General features: G+C 34.9%; 1 non-coding gene across 1 annotated transcript; it reads right to left on the bottom strand.

Moving 5' to 3' along the window:
• Window positions 1–8778: 8778 nt before the first annotated feature.
• Window positions 8779–8969, bottom strand: LOC129490944 (U2 spliceosomal RNA). Its single transcript, XR_008660405.1, has one exon. It is a non-coding gene; the product is annotated as a U2 spliceosomal RNA (small nuclear RNA).
• Between the last annotated feature and the right edge of the window lie 14792 nt (window positions 8970–23761).

The raw sequence follows: 23761 nt of genomic DNA, 5'->3' as shown, positions 1-23761 counted from the left end.
TAGTTTATAATGCATACTGTACTCATCACATAGGACAGGCCTCTGTTCAAAAGTATTTCTCTCTCAAGGCAGTGGCTTAGGGCCTTTGCTGAAATAGTACTTTAACAAGGAGCCATAAATCCTACATAGTGACAAGACAAAGGAGAGAGCAGTTCTAGTCTTTTAAAACGTTGGAAAATATGAGAAGATACTAAAAGTTGTTCCCAGATTGCACTGATGCTGGCTGGTCCTTCTCTAGGCTGATAAGCAAGTGCTGTCTCCAGTAAGAAAGTATTTGTTTCCTGACATTAGGCAAAAAGAGGCTGAGGCTGACCCCTGAGTTTCCAGTGTCTTTACCTTAACAACCCTCAACATGTCAGGGGAAAATATTTTGGTTTTCTTTCATTTATTTCTCCAGTAATATATACTGTGAAGGACTGATCACCTTAGCAGACCACGCAACGGCAAGATTTCTCCCTGAGTGAGTCACTGGCTGGGACACTAAGAGATTATGGCAAAATCCTCAGATCGTAAATGTCCTTATACGAGTGTCAATCAAGACTGTGGATAATATCATCAAAAGCATAAACATCTTATCTTTAAGAAACTCAATGAGCAGTACTACAAAATAAAAATACGTTTTATCCCTGACCTCTTGGAATCTGCTGAGCTGGATATCTTCAGGGTTTAACTCTTAGCTCTTTACTTGAATATAGCCGTTTATTTTAATGTTGCTTTTTAAAATTGTATGTATCCCTCTTTTAAAATGCTTGGTCTGAAAGATCCTTAAACCACTGAATTTTATGGCTAGCCTTCAATAGATAGTTCAGCTGATTATTTTGCGGGAACAACATCAATAAGAGTCTTCAGAAGACGACTTTTTCTTCTTCTTCTTCTTCTTCTTCTTCTTCTTCTTCTTCTTCTTCTTCTTCTTCTTCTTCTTCTTCTTCTTCTTCTTCCTCTTCTTCTTCTTCTTTCTTCTTCTTCTTTCCTCCTCCTCCTCCTCCTCCTCCTCCTCCTCCTCCTCCTCCTCCTCCTCCTCCTTCTTCTTCTTCTTCTTCTTCTTCTTCTTCTTCTCCTTCTTCTTCTTCTCCTTCTTCTTCTCTCTCTCTCTCTTTTTTTTTCTTTTTTTGACAAAGTCTCACTTTGAGACCCAGGCTAGTGTGCAGTGGCCCAAACTTAGCTCACTGCAGCTTCAACCTTCTGGGCTCAAGCAATCCTCTTGCCTCAGCCCCTCAATTACCTGAAACTAAAGGCACACACAACTATGCCTGGCTAATTTTTCTTTAATTTATTGTAGAAATGGGGTTTCTTCGTGTTTCCCAGGCTGGTCCTGAACTCCCGAAGTCAAGCGATCTGCCCACCTTAGTCTCCCAAAGTGCTAGGATTGTAGGTGTGAGCCACTGCGTCCAGCCAGACTGCTTCTTAAACCCTGACTCACCCCACTTAAAATATTAATGATTGCCTCTGAACTGACATTCATTCAACTTGAACAACAGAGGACACTGACAATGTTTAATTTTACCTGAGCCCTGTCCGCCAAGAAAGCAGCAATAGTTAAGAAATTCCTCCACTCTTTTCTTTTCCAGGAGACAGGTACTGAAAAGAACACCCATATGACTTAGATCAGACTCCCAGATGATCCTCTTTCTGTATCTATGACAAGGCCAGGCACAGCTGATCCAAATTCTCATTTTTTAACTCATAAATAATTGCATACAGTGTTTGTTCCCCCAGAAGTAGCTAAATGAAAGGTTGGCATTTTTGGCTGGCTGATTGACTGAGATTCCCTTAATTACAAAAATAGATTAAAGAATTCTACCTATAACTTCTCTACAGCTCCCTATAAATGTTTAAGGTGCAACACCTTACTGAGAGACTCTGGTCTTCAGATATGAGGTGCTTTCCGTATTTTAATAGACTGGATAAAATGGTTGTTCCTACTTGTTTTTTGTCTCTGATAGGGTTAAGCTCTATGATTAAAGATGAAGAGTTTCAGATTGAGGGACTGATTCTAATCTAATCATATAGTTTCAAAAAACTTGCTAACAAATTGAAAAAAAAGGGCAGAACTATGAGATGACAAAGAAATATCAAATGTTGAAAAATAGAAAAACTATAACGTATAGTAAAAGTTAGACAATCAAAAAATTAACAGATGAATATCTTTCAAAATATTGTTCTACATTTTCATTAGAATATCATACCCAAAGCTCATATTAACTTATTATTTTCTAACTATGGACATTGGATTGATGAATATAAAAGTTCAAATCATTGGCTACAGTATCTTAAAAAACATAATGAAACCAATATGCAGTAGTTAAAAATTAAGCACAAATGTTATCATGCTTAAATTATGAATATAATTACATTATAGTAATTTAATTTGAAAATATGAGTATTATTTGTGTTTAGATAATTGAGTCACTTTAAAAATTGCTACAATTGTGGCCAGTCTTTTCATAAAAGAAATCCCCTGAAGCAGCCTGAAACGAGAGGACACTGACTTTGATCTAGGATCTTGTTATATTGCTAGAAAATGTTTACAGATGGGATGAACACTGTGATTTTGAATAGCCATAGGTTTCTTGGGATGGCACATCATTAACTCAGCAATTGCTCCTCCAAATGCCCACAGAAATTGGCCGGGAAACCCTTGTTCTCCCAGTGGCTACGGATCATCTTCTTATCTACTGTGTCTAAGAGTGACAAAAATTTGAAAAAAAACCTTACTTTATTTTGTTTATGTATCTTAAGATTTTCTTCATGGTAAACTAAGTTACAAGAAATAACCTAATCTTTAGTTTCACTTTCAAAAAAATGAAGGCCATCCATAAAGTTAAATATGCAAGTAATTATAAAATACATTTTATTATTTGTTTGCTTCTTTTTTAAAAAACGTAAATAACTTTTTCATGATACAATGACAAAATATTGAATTATTGATAGTATTTCTGGAATACAAATGTGGAACCAAAGTAACGCATAGAATGGGCATGGGCAAATTTCTAGCTTCTGCACATGTCTGGTAATTTTATTCTATGGTGAATATTGGGGATGCTAATGTTATAATTCTGTTGTTGTCTGCCGTTCAAAAGTTTTAAGTTTGTCTTGGTTAGAAGGTGACAGTTTACTAAATTTAACTTTAAATAATGCTGTTTAGGACTTCTACCTCATGCTTCCTGTTTAAATTTGTATTAGATGTCTTTCTCCTTTGGGAAGCAGAATATAATGACATAGGATTACCTGTGCACCTATACAAGTACAAACTCACTATTTCATTTTTGGAGCAAATGATAATTAATAACCATAATGTTGGCTTTGAAAATATAAATCAACCTATAAACATATCTTGGGAGATTTGATTATATTTACCAGAGTACAAATTCTATGAATCTTTCAATATAGAATAAATGGTATACTGGGTAGATATGGGGAATAGGGAATGTTGAAATAATGTTTGGAGTGGGTATGTTGCTCTCTTCATATTCAAAGATAGAAAGCTGGGACACAGTATAAAACTAGCAGTTTGTGAAAAACAGTGATAAGTATATCATGTAAGGCCATAACAAGAACAGCAATGGAAGAGAGAGAAGTGTCAGTGACATAAATTCTTCAAGTCATAGTGGTAAATAGACTTTGTTTATAACCAACAAATAAAAAACTACATATAAAATTATAGTATTTGAAATTGTACTGATAACCACCATCACAGAAGCAGAAATCAAAATCCTTATTTCCACCACTACCCAAGGACTCATTCCTCAGAGGAGGTGGTATATATTAACTAAAGAAAATCTATAATTTTTGAATACCACAGTGAATTAATAAAAACAAATCTATGTAGAGATACATTCTGGTAAAATTTCAGAAGCCCCAGGATAAAAAGTTATAAACCTCTATAGAGTAAGAGAAAGAAAATAGAGAGAGAAAAAAGAAAAGCATTAATTTACAAGAGTCAGGTTGATAGCAGACCTTTAATCACCAAAATCCTGAAGACTAAAATAAAAAGGAGCAATGTTTCAATCTAATGAGTGAAAAATTAATGCCATAGTATTTAATCTTCTTGAGTTATCTAATTGAGTGATATTTTATTGGGAGATATGTTTATTTCTAAACTGCTAGTTTATTACAAATGAAAAATAGCTTTATACTAAAAAATAATTTTTCTTGTCACTCAAAGCAATTATTGAACAATTCCATTGCTGAAGAATGAAACTTAAGGGGAGGTGGAAGAGAGCTGAAATATTTATAGTGCAACCAAGAAAATGAGTAAGATGTGAAATGAGATATTTTAAAACAATGCAACAGTATTGTGCTAGAACAAGCATGTCAAGAAATAACTGTTAAAAGATTCTTGTATATATAAACATAAGAAACAGCATCTAGAATTTAGTCATTATAATTTATTCCGAAGTATCTCTGAGGCTCAAAACTATTCACTATTTCTCTAAATACCAGGATCCACAGTGAGCAATAGAAAAATAAAAATAATTCTGTCAGTAAGTACTTACATAAAAACTCCATTAGAATATTTATGAAACATACAGGAACTGGGAGAATTTCCACAAAACAAGTGCATATTTAACCATATACACTTTTAAGCTTAAAATGTGTTTTCAGTAAAGTTCTCATTATCAAATTCTATTGTACTCTAAATATATATATATATCATATCCCTCTACACACTAAAACTTTTCTGTCAGTTAGTGACCTAGCTCAGAAAAGTAAATAAAAACAGTGAACTATGCAACTTAATATTTTGGTAATTACCCCCTGTATAACTTTCAAATGTTTGTGACTACATTTAGAATACTTTCTTCTTAAATATATTAAATGCCAGAAATAGGTACTTGTAATATTATTTCTTTTTTTTTTTTTTTTTTTTTTGAGACGGAGTCTCCCTCTGTCTCCCAGGCTGGAGTGCGGTGGCGCAATCTCGGCTCACTGCAAGCTCCGCCTCCCGGGTTCACGCCATTCTCCTGCCTCAGCCTCTCGGAGTAGCTGGGACTACAGGCGCCCGCCACCACGCCCGGCTAATTTTTTGTATTTTTAGTAGAGACGGGGTTTCACCGTGGTCTCGATCTAGTGACCTCGTGATCCGCCCGCCTCGGCCTCCCAAAGTGCTGGGATTACAAGCGTGAGCCACCGCGCCCGGCCTATTATTTCTAATTAACTCTTCATAACTGCAAGTGCTAAGAAATATTTTGAGACACTATTCTAGTTTACGCATTTTAATAGTATTAATTGAAATTAATGTTCTACTAATATCAGTGAGAAAGACTGAATGCATATATAACTGATCTTGCTTGGGAACACAAATGTATAAATGTCTTTACTATGGAGCTGAAGATCACAAAAAGGAATCTTGGAATGAAAATCTTTTATAGACTTTTATAATTAATTTTAACAGATTGCTTTATAACTAATTTCTCTGACAATACAAGAAATAGGCATAGTAAGAGAAACTGATCAATTTTAAGAATATATTGGAAATGTATTGCATAGCCAAAAACAATCCCATTTTACTGAACTTTGGTTGCATACCTAAAACTTGGGCTAATATTGTTAAAATTACTAAGAAGAAATTAAAAACAGGAATTTAATAACAGTTTTGTTACCTATTTCTGCTACTATATATTTCACTGTCAACATTTTATTTTACTTTATTTTAGACTTCATTGTTTTTAGAGCATTTTTAGGTTCACAGCAAAATTTAGAGGTTGCTATATATCTCCCACTTTTACACATGCACTTACAACATCCCCAATCCCCCATTATCAACATCCCTAAACAGAATGAGATTTAGTTAAAACTGGTGAACATTCATTGACATATCATTATCACCCAGAGCCAATAGTTTACTTTACGGTTTACTCATGGTGGTGTACATTCTATGGATTTTGACAAATGTATAATAGCGTGTATCTAAAATTATAGTACCATAAATGATATCATTATTGCCCTAAAACCCTCTGTGTTTCCACTATTTATCCATTCTTTATTCTGAACCTCCTCCAACCCTTGGCAAACACTAATTCTTTTACTGTCACCATGGTTTGGCCTTTTCCAAAATGTCATACTTGGAATCATACAGTATGTAGCCTGTGATGGTTGATACTGACTGTCAACTCCATTGGATTGAAGGATGCAATGTATTGATCCTGGATGTGTTTGTGAAGGTGTTGCCAAAGGAGATTAACATTTGAGTCAGTGGGCTGGGAAAGGTAAACCCACCCTCAATCTGGATGGGCACCATCTAATCAGCTCTCAGGATGGCCAAGATATAAAGCAGACAGAAAACCCTGAAAAGTCTACACTAGCTTAGCCTCCCAGCCTTCATCTTTCTCCTGTGCTGGATGCTTCCTGCCCTCAAACATTGGACTCTAAGTTCTACATCTTTGGAACTCAGACTGGCTTCCTTGCTTCTCAGCTTGCAGACAGCCTGTGTGGGACTTTGTGATCATGTGAGTTAATACTACCTAATAAATTCCAGATATAGATGTAGATATAGATATGGATATAGATATAGATAGATATATCGATCCTATTAGTCCTGTCCCTCTAGCGAGCCCTGACTAATACATAGACTTTTCAAATTGGGTTATTTCACTTAGAAATATGCATTTAAGATTTCCCTTTGTCTTTCTATGGCTTGACAGCTCATGTCTTCATAGCACTAAACACTATTTTATTGCCTGGATGTACCAGAGTTTATTTATCCACTTACCTGCTAAAAACATCTTGATTGCTTCCAAATTTTGGCAATAATAAATGAGAGTTTACCTCTGTGTGTGGGTTTTTGTGTAGACATGTTTTCAACTTCCTTAGATAAATATCAAAAAGCACAAGTATTAGATCATATGGTAACAGTACATTTAGTTTTGTAAAAAACTGCCAAACTGTCTTCTGAAGTGACTGTACCATTTTTCATTCTCATCATCAATGAATGAGAGTTCCTATTGCTCTGCATCTTTACCAGCTTTTTGTTTTGTCAGTATTCTGGATTTTAGTGATTTTAATAGGAATGTGGTAGTACTCCTTCAGTTTGCAGTTCCCTGATGTGGAGCATCTCTTTAAATGCTTACTTTCCATCTGCATATGCTTTTGGTGAGGTGTCTTTTTAAGGCCTTTGGCCTATTTTTAATCTTTTTTAAGTTTTTCTTATTTTATTTTCTTTTTATTTTTATTTTCTCTATTTTTAAGAAAGGGTCTTGCTCTGTTGCCCAGGCTGGAATGTGATGGCACAATCATGGCTTACTTTAGCCTCAACCTCCCGGGCTCAAGTGGTCATCCCACCTGAGCCTTCTGAGTAGCTGAGACCACAGACATCTGCCACCATGCCTGGATACATTTTTGACCCATTTTATAATTGAGATGTTTATTTTCTTATTATTAAGTTTTAAAAGTTCTTTGTATATTTTAGATAATAGTCCTTTAACAGTTGTGTCTTTTTCAACTATTATCTCACAACCTGTGGCTTATCTTCTCATTTTCTTGACATTATCTTTTGCAGAGCAGAAGTTTTTAATTTGAGTGAAGTCCAGCTTATTAATTATTTTTATATGTATTTTGCCTTTGGTGTTGTATCTAAGAAGCCATCACAGTGTCCAAGGTCATCTAAGGTTTTTTCTCTGTAATCTCTTAGGAGTCCTACAGTTTTACATTTTACATTTGGGTCTATAATCCATTTTAATTTTTGTGAAGGATGTAAGTGCTGTGTCTAATTTAATTATTGCTGCATGTTATGTCCAGTTCTTTCAGCACCATATGTTGAAATGACTATCTTTCCCTCATTGTATTACCTGTTTTTAAATAATTTGACTATATTTATGTAGCACTATTTCTGAGTTCTCTTTTCTATTTATGACCAATTTGTTACCTTTTTGCCTATCACACTGTCTTGTTTACTGTAGGTTTAAATTAAGTCTTGAAGTCAGGTAGTATCAGCAGTCCAAATTCTTCTTCATATTTTGTTGGCTATACTGAATTTTTTGCCCCTTCATATAAAATTTAGAGTCACTTTATCAATATCCACAAAATGATTTTCTGGGATTTTTATTGGCATTCTATTAAATCTATAGATAAAGTTGGAAAAAACTGACATTTTGACAATATTTTTTCTTTAGTCTGTTGACGTGACATTTGTCTACATTGTTCTTTCATTTACATTTACTGCCTTCACAATGCATGCAGCTTAGAAATTAAGTAACAGAAGAGCAAAACATTAAGTTATTGAACTTTGGTTTGTATTATTAGCAGTGAAAATGTGTAATACATAGTGAGTGCATGGAAGACAGAAACTGTATAAGACAATACTATTGTTTTGTTGTTGTATAGATGTGCATGTATGTGTTATTGCAAAGGGTCAACCTAGAATTCTATATTTAACAGAAACAAAGGTATCTGTAGCATCTAACCTCTATTATTTTCTTCTTTACTCAATCTCTTTCTGGTTGGAAGAAAAAAAAGGCGAAATTTTGATCTCAGAAGACAATAGTATGCCTGTTTACAAATGAAGGTGTTTTTACCATTGGGTCAGAAGCTATCAGATATTCACTGATGCCTGTTTCCTCTTTTCTCTGGGCATGTAGCATTTCCACATTCCCTGTAGAAAGAGAATCTGAGTTATAATTGTAGTGATATCATGTGAGTGGTAGTGATTATTTTTTCTTTTTGCTTCTTTGCCTAGACTTTTTTTGTCTCTTTCTTTCTTTCTTTCTTTCTTTCTTTCTTTCTTTCTTTCTTTCTTTCTTTCCTTTCTCACTCTTTCTTTTACTTTTTTTCTTTCTTTCATTCTCTCTCTCTGTGTCTCTTGGCAGTACTGCAATGCCAGGTTAATGTATGGAGTAGACAAAACAAACTTATGTTCTATCTGCTATTTCCAACAGTCCGTTTAATATTGTCCTCGGAAAGAGAACATATAAGATATTAGCTGATAAGAACAGATAGTATACTTGATCTTAGCCAAAAGGCTGAGAAGTGATTTCTTCATTTTGCGAGATGCAATCTCTGATGACAAGGTTCTAAGAGGTGGTGGACCCTCAGAGGTAAATAGCCAAGGTCTTTGAGTTAGTACTTATAGGAGAGGGAGAGATTGTCATCCAATCTGAACTGTAAATTAGGACCATTACATGAGAAAATTATACAATTATATTTTATTAAGCCGCTAAAATTTTGAAGATTTTTAGATAATTAAGTCAAGACTCCTAGACAATACTACCACAATATGCTTAGCTACACAGAGTTGAACAATCATAGCTATGCATATATCTAATCAAGATTGTAATATTAAGTATGATCTTTGAACAAATGTGACAGAGATGTCACCTATATTATAACTAGTATGTCTGGCCAGATATAGCTAATAAAACATTGTGATGGTGCTGACATGACTATATCATCAGCCGTCAGCAACTGTAATGCATAGAAGACAGTAAATGATAACCCAGATGTTGATGACATAAGCACAATTCAGAGAAAAACATTTTATAAGCCATTTATCATAAACCATTTAATGCATGTTTATGTGTATTAAGGCTCTAACTTAATTATTTTTTAAAACGTTTGTAAGTTAAACATAGCATTACTTATTTCTTGGTTTAGGAAAAAAATAGTTTGTAGTAAAGTCATGCTGGCAGATACTCATATAGAGAAATAGAAACCTTAATAATTTGGACCAACCTCTCTGCTAAGAATGGCTAGAAAGACAGGAAATATTTTTGTTTTTTTGTTTTGTTTTGTTTTTTAAACTCATTAGATGGAAACAGGAAACTAATAAGGCAGTGAAGGAGCATAGAAATAAAAAAAAAAGGAGTAGTACTGGTATTTGTGCTACTTTTCCCCTAGAAGCATCTAGTAATTCCAGAAAAGGAAGCTGATATATAAAAAAGTTAAACAGATGCTTTGACAGCTTAGAGGAAATAGGGAACAAAAAAAAAAAAATGGAGTCCAGAAAAATGGCAAGTAGAAGAAGCTTTTAAACCCCCTATAGTTTAACTTAAGACCATAAAATGATAATTTATACTGGTGAGAATGAATCAGAAATATACTGGCATGTTCAAAAACAGCAGCCCTGCTTTAAATAATCTAAACTTTTCTGAACAGATTAAGGTTATCTTGGGTTGCTATTGCCCTTGACATACAATAAAAGTAAACAAACAACCTCTTTACAGGGATATAAATTAATTCTACTCCTTGAAATAGCTCTACAATTCTTATATACGCTATTCACTATTACTTTACCCCTTACTTGGAAGGAAACAAAACTCATTATTATTACAAAGCAAAACACAATAAAAAATAAAAATAGACCTGGAAGAGGTCCAGAAAATGTAATTATGTAGATAATGCTTAACATGTTCAAAAAGATAGAAGATAAGAGAGACAAATTTGGCAGAGAACTGAAAAGTACATAAATCAATAAAATAAATGTGTTTAACAAAATAATACACTAAGCTGAAGAGAGAATAATGAGCTGGAAGATAGGCTTGAAGAAAATATCCAGAATGAATATAAGAAGTAAAAACTGAATAACAATTAAGGGAGAGAGGATAATACATAGTTATAGTTATGTGGTCTAATCTCCGTAACTGGAGACTGAAAAATAGGAGAGAGAAAATAAGGCTGAGTAGTTGAAGAAACAATGCCTGAGGATTATTCAAACAGATGAAAGATAGCCAGCTAAAGCCTTAAAATCCAAATAAGAATGAGAAGCAAACAAACTAGTGTAGATTTTTCATAATTCAGCTACCAAATAAAGGCATAGAAGAGTATACAAGGCAGCCAGGAATTGAAAAATAAGGATATCAGAGAGAATAAGAATAGAGTAAGTGAGCTCAAGCCTCTCTGAAGATTTTTTCTTAAATTTATACCTAATTTTCAGTGGGCTGAGCAACTAAATAGAATTCTTGAACCAGAGTCTTTGGAAGATTCATGTGAATCGGAAAGTAAAGTCAAAGTTTAGCTATACTAAGACAGTCACAACTTGAGGGAACAAGACTATGTAGAAAAAAGAACTTCAGAGAAATGAGGTCAAAATCTGCTCTGTGTCATCCCACTAAAGGATTTCTTTTTTCTTAGACTGTGCATGAGGCTAAGAAGCAATGAAACTAAGAACATTCAACAATCCCTTTGTGCTAGGAACACAAAGATTAGAGTTAAAAGACATGAGGTCATTATTCAAGACCTCATATGGGACACATTTTAAGAGTAAGGGCAAACCACAAATAATAAACCTTAATAAAATTAAATGTAGCCCCTAATTATTACTATCTCTACTTCAAATAATGTAATCTGACTATATATAACCTTTCATTGTAGGAAGATAAAATCAATGAAACCCGCTAGAACAGCACTTTCCAATGAAACTATGTATTATGGTAGAAGCTATACTGTCAAAATCATGGCCACTAGCCATACAGATTATCGAGTTTTCAGGTACAAGTAACTTGATTTATTATGGAAGTTATCCAGAGAGACAGAGAAGAGCAGGGAAGAAGTAGGTTAAGAAAGACAAAGGGGCCAAGCAAGGGTGTCATTTCAAGTAAAATTCCCATGTCAGCCTGATGCCACAGGAAACTTTGACATATAAATTGCACCAAAGAATTTGTCCTAATTCAAAGAAGACCCTACAATGTTATATTTATTTACCAATCTGTCATTGAATATAGACTCCTCTAAAGGGGCAAAATTTCCTAGGCAATCTTGGTTCTTTCCATGCCTGAGTAGAATCATCTGAGGAAACTATGATGTGAAAGATAAGGATTGAAGTACAGGGAAGCTGGAGAATGGGCAGAGGAATGAATAACCTGGTAGGCAAGCACTGACCGCAGCCTCCACAGCAGAAAGGTGATGCACATGCTGACAGCGATTTCTCACATAAATTGTATCAGCAACACCCAGGAACTAGTTAGAAGAGCAAATTCTCAGATCAACATCCTCCGTCTTGTCATTTATCTCTTTTTTACATATTATTATTATAAGTATTATTTAAAAATTAATAATGTGGAATTTTGTTATCTGAAGCTCCCACAAATTATTATCTATAGTCTTTTAAAAGTATTCTTTAAATTAATATCTTTTTTAATGTGCCAAGCAATTTTTAATTCAATGTTGACTTTTTTTTAATATACTTTAAGTTTTAGGGTACATGTGCACAACGTGCAGGTTACATATGTATACATAAGCCATATTGGTGTGCTGCACCCAGTAACTCGTCATTTAACATTAGGTATATCTCCAAATGCTATCTCTCACCCTGCCCCCACCCCACAACAGGCCCGGGTGTGTGATGTTCCCCTTCCTGTGTCCCTGTGTTCTCATTGTTCAGTTCCCACCTATGAGTGAGAACATGCGGTGTTTGGTTTTTTGTCCTTGCAATAGTTTGCTGAGAATGATGGTTTCCAGTTTCATCCACGTCCCTACAAAGGACAGGAACTCATCATTTTTTATGGCTGCATAGTATTCCATGGTGTATATGTGCCACATTTTCTTAATCCAGTCTATCATTGTTGGACATTTGGGTTGGTTCCAAGTCTTTGCTATTGTGAATAGTGCCGCAATAAATATACGTGTGCATGTGTCTTTATAGCAGCATGATTTATAGTTCTTTGGGTATATACCCAGTAATGGGATGGCTGGGTCAAATGGTATTTCTAGTTCTAGATCCCTGAGGAATCGCCACACTGACTTCCACAATGGTTGAACTAGTTTACAGTCCCACCAACAGTGTAAAAGTGTTCCTATTTCTCCACATCGTCTCCAGCACCTGTTGTTTCCTGACTTTTTAATGATGGCCATTCTAACTGGTGTGAGATGGTATCTCATTGTGGTTTTGATTTGCATTTCTCTGATGTCCAGTGATGATGAGCATTTTTTGATGTGTTTTTTGACTGCATAAATGTCTTCTTTTGAGACGTGTCTGTTCATATCCTTTGCCCACTTTTTGATGGGGTTGTTTTTTTCTTGTAAATTTGTTTGAGTTCATTGTAAATTCTGGATATTAGCCCTTTGTCAGATGAGTAGATTGCAAAAATTTTCTCCCATTCTGTAGGTTGCCTGTTCACTCTGATGGTAGTTTCTTTTGCTGTGCAGAAGTTCTTTAGTTTAATTAGATCCCATTTGTCAATTTTGGCTTTTGTTTCCATTGCTTTTGGTGTTTTAGACATGAAATCCTTGCCCACACCTATGTCCTGAATGATATTGCCTAGGTTTTCTTCTGGGGTTTTTATGGTTTTAGGTCTAACATGTAAGTCTTTAATCCATCTTGAATTAATTTTTGTATGAGGTGTAAGGAAGGGATCCAGTTTCAGCTTTCTACATTTGGCTAGCCAGTTTTCCCAGCACCATTTATTAAATAGGGAATCCTTTCCCCATTTCTTGTTTTTGTCAGGTTTGTCAAAGATCAGATGGTTGTAGATAGGCAGCATTATTTCTGAGGGCTCTGTTCTGTTCCATTGGTCTATATCTCTGTTTTGGTACCAGTACCATGCTGTTTTGGTTACTGTAGCCTTGTAGTATAGTTTGAAGTCAGGTAGCGTGATGCCTCCAGCTTTGTTCTTTTGGCTTAGGATTGACTTGGCAATGTGGGCTCTTTTTTGGTTCCATATGAACTTTAAAGTAGTTTTTTCCAATTCTGTGAAGAAAGTCATTTGTAGCTTGATGGGTTTGGCATTGAATATATAAATTACCTTGGGCCGTGTGGCCATTTTCACGATATTGATTTTTCCTACCCATGAGCATGGAATGTTTTTCCATTTGTTTGTATCCTCTTTTATTTCATTGGGCAGTGATTCGTAGTTCTCCTTGAAGAGGGCCTTCATGTTCCTTGTAAGTTGGATTCCTAGGTATTTTATTCTCTTTGAAGCAATTGTGAATGTGAGTTCACTCATGATTTGGCTCTCTGTTTGTCTGTTATTGGTGTATAAGAATGCTTGTGATGTTTGCACATTGATTTTGTATCCTGAGACTTTGCTGAAGTTGCTAATCAGCTTAAGGAGATTTTGGGCAGAGGCGATGGGGTTTTCTATATATACAATCATGTCACCTGCAAACAGGGACAATTTGACTTCCTCTTTTCCTAATTGAACACCTGACATCACATTATTTTGGTCCTTTCTGTCTTACTTAGGATTTTTCATTTATACATGAGCCACTCTGTATTTCAGGGAAGAATTTGAATCTTACACTGTAATTATAATAGAAGAGCTGGGAGACCAAAGAATAGGGAGGGTGTATCTGTTTTTTAGAAAATTGGAAAATGCAAGAATTTCAAGGGAGGCATCACAGGTGACAACAGCTTCTGAAAAACAGAGTATATGGTTCTCAGAGACATGTCTCAACAGTCCTGGCAAAATCCACATCTGTCATATACATATGCCACATGCCTATTCTAAGCTTTCACCAAAGAAAAGTACTTTTGCTCATTTTGCTTTCCATCTCATCCAATTTCTTCTCATTAGCTAACCCTAACTAAAACTCTGCTGGAAGACAAGGAGGGAAAAGTAATTTCTAGTCTTTCAACACTTTGACCCAGAGGGAATTTTAGAAGTTGGAATAAAACTTCATATCAAATAAAGTTTCTGGACACATTTTCCAATTATATTCTTTACTTTTCTTCCTGTCTGCCTGATGGATTTCTCTTCATCTTCTGAACCCTAACTGTGGGTTTGAAAATAAATAATACAGTGTTATTTTTTGTATCATCTCCTAATAAATGTAAACTTTGGTTAAGGAGGACTCTGAAAGGAAAGGGATGCTGTGGAAATGTAGTATAGTTTGGAAACACCAATTTTGAAAAAAAAAAATCCCAGCTCTTCAGGAATTAGTCATGTCACATAGAACAAGTTTTAAAATTTCTTTTGCATGCTGCCATGCACAGAGATATTTCTTAATAAATGTTATGGTTATGTCTATTATCCTCTTCATCAATATCCAAGTTTAACTTCTCTGAAAAGGAGACCCTTGATTCAATATACAGATTTGAGTCATTGAGTTCAAATAGCTCAATTTAATAGCACATGGATTCTTTCTTAAGTCAGAACTTTGTAAAGATAACAGAGAGATTTCTTGAGAATAACTGAACCCATACTATCTCTTAAAAGAGCTATAAATATTTTATTTTACCTGCTGTTGGCCTTTAGATAAAAGAAAGTACTATCTCTATCTATACTGGTACGTTTTTCCCGACTCTTCTAGAAATAAGTCAATAAAAAATTATTTTTCTTCAGTCCCAAAAAGAGTGCCTGTTATGGCTCATCAAGTAAAGAGTATTTCACAAAGAAGGAATGGTTTTAATCTCTCCTGTTGTTCCAAATAATCTAAATTCCAGATGGCATAATTTGCTTCCATGGAGCTAGGTTTTTAATTGAAATTGGAAATCTTCCATATCCTTCTCCACCAAAATGTTTCATGTCTACAAAGCATAAGAGGTGACTTGGAATTTTCTTGACCCAGTCTTATTTGCAATCCATTGTAAAATTTTTAAAAATCAGTTAAGAGCTCAGCGAAAAAGATAAACGCACATCTTCCTTGGTTTCTTTTTAGCTTTGGTTAAAGGACTTGTCCTCATGATCCATTTTGTCTCATTGAATCTTACCCCAAGCTTTGGGGCCAACATTTATTAATACAAAATGTACTTTTAGAATGTATGGTTCTATTTTATATATTCCTCTCAGACCCTGAAAGAAAAAGTCACATTTGGAGCTATTCAAGTATTTCTGATGTCCTTTGGCCAAGTAAATTTGATATTGGATTCCTAGGGCTGCTCCAAGAACCGTAACTGAGTGATTTAAAATAATATAAATTTATTGTCTCACAGTTTTGAATGCTAAAAGTTCAACATTATGGTCCAACAGGGTTGTTTGCTTCTGAAGGCTGTGAGGGAGAATCTATTTCATTTCCCCTTTCTAGCTCCTGGTGGTTTGCTGGCAATTTTTGATATTCCTTGGTTTGATGATGTCTCTCTTCAGTCTCTTCCTCCATAATCCCATGACATTGCCCCTGTAATTGTTTGTCTTAGTGCTCATGTTTCCTCTTTTTGTAAAAACAGAGTCATAATGGATTAGGACACACCTTAATGACATCACGTTAATTTGATCATCTGCAACGACCAAACGTTTAGGACAGATGTTTTGTTGAATATGATGCTACTATCCATCTTTCAGTTTATTCCTTTTGTCCTTCATATAGTAAAGGCTAGATCTTAAATACCCAGTTTAATTTCAAGATAGAAACAAAATGTCTACAAAGAAATACATAAATTATAATATATATTTATTTGACTATATCAAATAAATAAATAGCTTAATTTTAAAAAGAAAGGTACCTCCCCACACTGTAGCTGACAACAAAAGTTCTAGCAGGGTGGGGGGAGGGGGGAGGGATAGCATTAGGAGATATACCTAATGCTAAATGATGAGTTAATGGGTGCAGCACACCAACATGGCACATGTATACATATGTAACAAACCTGCACGTTGTGCACATGTACCCTAAAACTTAAAGTATAATAATAATAATAAAGAGTTCTAGCACCTCCATAAAGACAATAAATGTGGCAGTGAGCCAGACCCCCACAGGTAACTACAGAAGAAATCCTTGTGGAATCTAAGGCATGGAAAGTGCTGCCTCTTCATTAGAGGAGATTAGAAAATCTCTGTGCACCATTCCTATGCCTGCGCACAAAATTGTGTCTTCTTCCCAAGGTGCCAGGTATGAAAAACAATTGACATTTCCCTGGTACAAAAAACCTGACTGCAAATGAACATAGAATTGTCACTATAGTAAAATTAAAAGTCAAATGAGGGGATCAATAATGGAGGAACACTATCAGACTCTCCCAAAAATAAAAGTTAAAAATCAAATGAGGACATCAGTAATGGAAGAAAACTATCAGACTCTCCCAAAAAGAAAAGTAACTCCTCAAGAACTGGCGATAATAAAATATTTTATATAATCTAAAAAAATTACTAGCAAATATGCCCACAATATTGACAGGAGGAAGTGAAACCATAATAAAATAAAACATACCAAGAGATAACTGGGGAGACAAACTGCCCAGGTTTAATTCCCAGTTCCACCATTTGTGTGTTATTAGGAACTTTTTTTTACCTGCTGTGTTTCTCAGTTTTCTCCATCTGTGAAGTAGGGATAATTATAGAACCTGTCTCATTAGGTTGTTATCAACAAGCACCAAAGATCTAATATATGGGTAATCATTTATGTTCATAAAAAATAAACATAGGAAGGAATAACAAGAATAGAGCCAAAAATATTACATACATTTAAAAATGTTTTAAAATGCAAAGTATTATATAATCTATAAGTAAAAGTGCAATTATTATAAAAATTAACAAACTTTTTTAACTGAGAAATAAGAAAAGAATATATCTAGATGTGTGTGATACAGCTATATTCATAGCCATATGAAAATGTATAGTTTTAGATATTTTTATTAGAAAAGAAAAAGATGAAAAGTAATGAGTTAAGATTCTGAATCTAAAAAATAGAAAAGAAATAACAACATAAGTCCAAATAAAGTGGAAGGAAGGAAGGAATAGAATTAAAAGCAGAGATACGTGAAAACAAAGGAACAGTAGAAAACATCAAGAAGAACAAAAGCTGCATTTTTAAAAGAAAAAATGTATAAACTGGTAATGTTAGACATTGGAAGGCACAACTGAAAACAGGTGAATAATGTAACAACAATTTATAAGCAAATAGATAGTTTTCTAACAAAATATACAGTTAGAGTATGTTACTTAAAGTAGGGTAACTATAGCTCGCAAAAATGCATAGCATATCTAAAAGCAGTGGGAAAAGAAGATTTAGAATGTTTCCAGGACAAAGAAATAATAAATGTTTAGGGTGACAAATATCCCAATTATCCTGATACAATGTAGGCATGTATCAAGAAATGTACCCCATAAATATGTAAAACTGTTATATATTAATTAATTAGCAAAATGAATTTAAAAGGAAATATGATTCAAATTATTCCTGTTTAAGCGTTTAAATGCATAGTCTAAAAGTAAAAATAACAATTATTAGGCTACATTTAATAAAGTTAATAAACTTCCAGAAGCAAAAAAAATAAATAAAGAAAAAGAAATGAAGAAAGAAAAATTATTTCTTTCATAAACTTCCAGATACCGTTTAAATTCATTTTATGAAAATAATTTTTACTAGCTAAAAAACAGGACATTGAACGTATGGACAGAAATGTATGAGTGTTTCCCAAAGATAAGAAAACAAAAGAAAACTAAATTCAAAGTCATGTTTAAATAGAAGTAAGAAAATAAATAAATAAAAAAATTGGAGACAGTATCATTCATAAATTAATAATACATTCTTATCCAATATGGGATTATTCAAGAAGTGCAAAGATCATTTAATATTAGAATGCTCTCTAATGCAATTTATCACATTAACAGTTAAAGCTATTGCATGTATTTTTTTCATTGAATATTTATTTTAACTTAATTTAATTTAGTTTAATTCATTTTACTTTAAGTTCTGGGATACAAGTGCAGAACATGTAGGTTTGTTACACAAGTATATGTGTGTCATGGTGGTTTGCTGCACCTGTCAACCCATCATCTAGGTGTTAAGTCCCACATGCATTAGCTATTTGTCCTAATGCTCTCCCTCACCTCGCCCACCTCATCCCCTGGCTGGTCCCGGTGTGTGTTTTTCCCTTCCCTGTGTTCATGTGTTCTCATTATTGAACTCCCACTTTCCAGTGAGAACATGCAGTTTTTGGTTTTCTGTTCTCGTGTTAGTTTGCTGAGGATGATGGCTTCCAGCTTCATCCATGTCCCTGCAAAGGACAAAATCTCATTCCTTTTTATGGCTACATAGTATTCCATGGTGTATCTGTACCATATTTTCTTCATCCAGTCTATCATTGATGGGCATTTGGGTGGGTTCCATGTCTTTGCTATTGTAAACACTGCTGCATTAAGCATACATATGCATGTGTCTTTATGGTAGCATGATTTATATTTCTTTGGGTATATACCCAGTAATGGGATTGCTGGGTCAAATGGTATTTCTGGTTCTAGATCCTTGAGGAATTCTCACACTGTCTTCCACATTGGTTGAACTAATTTACCTTCCCACCAACAGTGTAAAAGCATTCCTATTGCTCTGCAGCATCGTCAGCATCTATTGTTTCTTGACTTTTTAGTAATCACCATTCTGTCTCACATGAGATGGTATCTCATTGTGGTTCTTATTTGCATTTCTCTAATGATTAGTAATAAGTTTTTTTTCATATGTTTCTGGCCGCATAAATGTCTTCTTTTAAGAAGTGTCTGTTCATATCCTTTGTCCACTTTTTGATGGGGTTGTTTTTTTCTTGTAAATTTGTTTAAGTTCCTTATAGATTTTGGATGTTAGACCTTTGACAGCTGGGTAGATTGCAAAACTTTTCTCCCATTCTGTAGGTTGCCTGTTCCCTCTGATGATAGTTTATTTTGCTGTGCAGAACGTCTTTAGTTGAGTTAGATCCCATTTGTCAATTTTGGCTTTTGTTGCAATTGTTTTTGATGTTTTTGTCATGAAGTCTTTGCCTGTGCCTATGTCCTGAATGGTATTGCCTAGGTTTTTTTTTTTTTTTTTTTTTTCCTAGAGTTTTTATGGTTTTGGGTTTTACATTTAAGTCTTTAATCCATCTTGAGTTAATTTTTGTGTAAGGTTTAAGGAAGGGGTCCAGTTTCAGTTTTCTGCATATGGTTAGCCAGTTTTCCCAGCACCATTTACTGAATAGGAGATTGTATCCCCATTGCTTATTTTTATCAGGTTTATCAAAGACCAGCTGGTTGTAGATGTGTGGTGTTATTTCTGAGGTCTCTGTCCTGTTCTATTTGTCTATATATTTGTTTGGTGCCAATACCATGCTATTTTGGTTACTGTAGACTTGTGGTATAGTTTGAAGTCAGGTAGCATGATGCCTCCAGCTTTGTTCTTTATGCTTAGGATTGTCTTGGTTATATGGGTTCTTTTTGGTTCTGTATGAAATATAAAGCAGTTTTTTTCTAATTCTGTGAAGAAAGTCAATGGTAGTTTGATGGGAATAGCACAAATTACTTTTGGCAGTATGGCCATTTTCATGATTTCAATTCTTCCTATCCATAAGAATGGAATGTTTTCCCATTTGTTTGTGTCCTCTCTTATTTCCTTGAGCAGTGGTTTGTAGTTCTCCTTGAACAGTTCCTTCATATCCCTTTTTAGCTGTATTCCTAGGTATTTTAATCTCTTTGTAGCAATTGTGAATGGGAGTTCATTCATGATTTGGCTCTCTGCTTGTCTATTGTTGGCGTCTAGGAATGCTTCTGATTTTTGCACATTGATTTTGTATCCTGAGACTTTGCTGAAGTTGCTTATCAGCTTAAGGATTTTTTGGGCTGAGATGATGGGGATTTCTAAATATAGAATCATGTCATCTGCCAACAGAGACAATTTGACTTCCTCTCTTCTATTTGAATACCTTTCTTTCTTTCTCTTGCCTGATTGCCCTGGCCAGAATATCCAATACTATGTCAAGTAGGAGTGGTGAGAAGGAGCATCTTTGTCTTGTGCCAGTTTTCAAAGGGAATGCTTCCAGCTTTTGCCCATTCAGTATGATATTGGCTGTGGGTTTGTCATAAATAGCTCTTATTATTTTGAGACAGTTCCATCAATACCTAGTTTATTGAGAATTTTTAACATGAAGGGATGTTGAATTTTATTGGAGGCCTTTTCTGCATCTATTGAGATAATCATGTGGTTTTTGTCATGTGATGGGTTACATTTATAGATTTTCATATGTTGAACCAGCCCTGCATCCCAGGGATGAAGCTGATGTAATCATGGTGGATAAGCTTTTTGGTATGCTGCTGAATTTGGTTTGCCAGTATTTTACTGAGAACTTTCACATCAATGTTCATTAGGGATACTGGCTACACCAATTTTTGTGGTGTCTCTGCCAGGTTTTGTTATCAGGATGATGCTGACCTCACAAAATGAGTTAGGGAGGAGTCCCTCCTTTTCAATTGCTTGTCATATTTTCAGAAGAAATGGTACCAGATCCTCTTCATACTTCTCGTAGAATTTGGCTGTGAATCTGTCTTGTCCTGGGCTTTTTTTAGTTGATAGGCTATTAATTACTGCCTCAATTTCAGAAATTGTTATTGATCTATTCAGAGATTTGACTTCTTCCTGGTTTAGTCTTGGGAGGGTGTATATGTCCAGGTATTTATCCAATTCTTCTAGATTTTCTAGTTTATTTTTGTAGAGGTGTTTATAGTATTCTCTGATGGTAGTTTGTATTTCTGTGGGGTCAGTCATAATATGCCCTTTTTTTCTTGTGTCTATTTGATTCTTCTCTTTTCTTCTTTGTCTAGCTAGTGTTCTATCTGTTTTGTTAACTTTTTTAAAAAACCAGCTCCTGGATTCATTGATTTTTTTTTTTAAGAGATTTTCATGTCTCCACCTCCTTCAGTTCTGCTCTGATCTTAGCTATTTCTTGTCTTCTGCTAGCTTTTGGATTTGTTTGCTCTTGTTTCTCTAGCTCTTTTAGTTGTGATGTTAGGGTGCTGATTTGAGGATTTTCTAATTTTCTGATGTGGGCATTTAGTGCTATAAATTTCCCTGTTAACACTTCTTTAGCTGTGTCCCAGAGATTCTGGAACATTGTCTCTTTGTTTTCATTGGTTTCAAAAAACTTATTTATTTCTGCCTTAATTTCACTATTTACCCAGTAGTCATTCAGGACCAGGTTGTTCAATTTCCATGTAGGTGTGTGGTTTTGACTGAGTTTCTTAATACTGAGTTCTAATTTGATTGCACAGTGATCTGAGAGACTGCTTGTTATGACTTCAGTTATTTCACATTTGCTGAGAAGTGTTTTACTTCCACTTATGTGGTAAATTTTAGAATAAGTGCCGTGTGGCACTGGGAAGAATGTATATTCTGTTGATTTGGGGTGGAGAGTTCTGTAGATGTCTATTAGGTCCACTTGATTCAGAGGTGAGTTCAAGTCCTGAATATCCTTGTTAATTTTCTGTCTCAATCTGTCTAACGTTGACAGTGGGGTGTTAAAATCTCCCACTATTATTGTGTTGGAGTCTTGGCCTCTTTGTAGGTCTTTAAGAACTTGTTTTATGAATCTTGGGTGCTCCTGTATTGGGTATATATATATATATTTAGAATAGTTAGCACTTCTTGTTGAATTGATTCCTTTACCATTATGTAATGCCTTTCTTTGTCTTTTTTGATCTTTGTTGGTTTAAAGTCTGTTTTGTCAGAGAGTAGGATTGCAACCCCTGCTTTTTTTTTCTTTCTATTTACTTGGTAGATTTTCCTCCATCTCTTGATTTTGAGCCTATGTGTGTCTTTGCACATGACATGGGTCTCCGGAATACAGCACACCAATGGGTCTTGAATCTTTATCCAATTTGCCAGTCTGTGTCTGTTAATTGGATTGTTTAGCCCATTTACATTTAAGGTTAATAGTGTTATGTGTGAATTGGATTCTCTCATTATAATGCTATCTGGTTATTTTGCACACTAGTTAATGAAGTTTCTTTGTTGTGTCATTGGTCTTTATATTTTGGTATGTTTTTATAGTTGCTGGTATCGGTTTTTCCTTTGCATATTAGTGCTTCCTTCAGGAGCTCTTGCAAGGAAGGCCTGGTGGTGACAAAATCCCTTAGCATTTGCTTGTCTGGAAAGGATTTTATTTATCCTTCGCTTATGAAGCTTCGTTTGGCTGGATATGAAATTAAGGATTGAAAATTATTTTTTATTTTATTTTATTTTATTATTATACTTTAGGTTTTAGGGTACATGTGCACAATGTGCAGGTTTGTTACATATGTATCCATGTGCCATGTTGGTTTGCTGCACCCATTAACTCGTCATTTAGCATTATGTATATCTCCTAATGCTGTCCCTCCCCGCTCCCCCTACCCCACAACAGTCCCCAGAGTGTGATGTTCCCCTTCCTGTGTCCATGAGTTCTCATTATTCAATTCCCACCTATGAATGAGAACATGCAGTGTTTGGTTTTTTGTCCTTGCGATAGTTTACTGAGAATGATGGTTTCCAGTTTCATCCATGTCCCTACAAAGGACATGAACTCATCATTTTTTATGGCTGCATAGTATTCCATGGTGTATATGTGCCACATTTTCTTAATCCAGTCTAGCGTTGTTGGACATTTGGGTTGGTTCCAACTCTTTGCTATTGTGAATAGTGCCGCAACAAACATACGTGTGCATGTGTCTTTATAGCAGCATGATTTATAGTCCTTTGGGTATATACCCAGCAATGGAATGGCTGGGTCAAATGGTATTTCCAGTTCTAGATCCCTGAGGAATCGCCACACTGACTTCCACAATGGTTGAACTAGTTTACAGTCCCACCAACAGTGTAAAAGTGTTCCTATTTCTCCACATCCTCTCCAGCACCTGCTGTCTCCTGACTTTTTAATGATGGCCATTCTAACTGGTGTGAGATGGTATCTCATTGTGGTTTTGATTTGCATTTCTCTGACGGCCAGTGATGATGAGCATTTTTTCATGTGTTTTTGGCTGCATAAATGTCTTCTTTTGAGAAGTGTCTGTTCATGTCCTTTGCCCACTTTTTGATGGGGTTGTTTGTTTTTTTCTTGTAAATTTGTTTGAGTTCATTGTAGATTCTGGATATTAGCCCTTTGTCAGATCAGTAGGTTGCAAAAATTTTCTCCCATTTTGTAGGTTGCCTGTTCACTCTGATGGTAGTTTCTTTTGCTGTG

This window comes from Symphalangus syndactylus, chromosome 9 (assembly GCF_028878055.3).
Source record: "Symphalangus syndactylus isolate Jambi chromosome 9, NHGRI_mSymSyn1-v2.1_pri, whole genome shotgun sequence".
In the NCBI taxonomy this organism is placed as follows: Eukaryota; Metazoa; Chordata; class Mammalia; order Primates; family Hylobatidae; genus Symphalangus; species Symphalangus syndactylus.
This window is presented reverse-complemented; position numbering and strand designations above follow the sequence as displayed.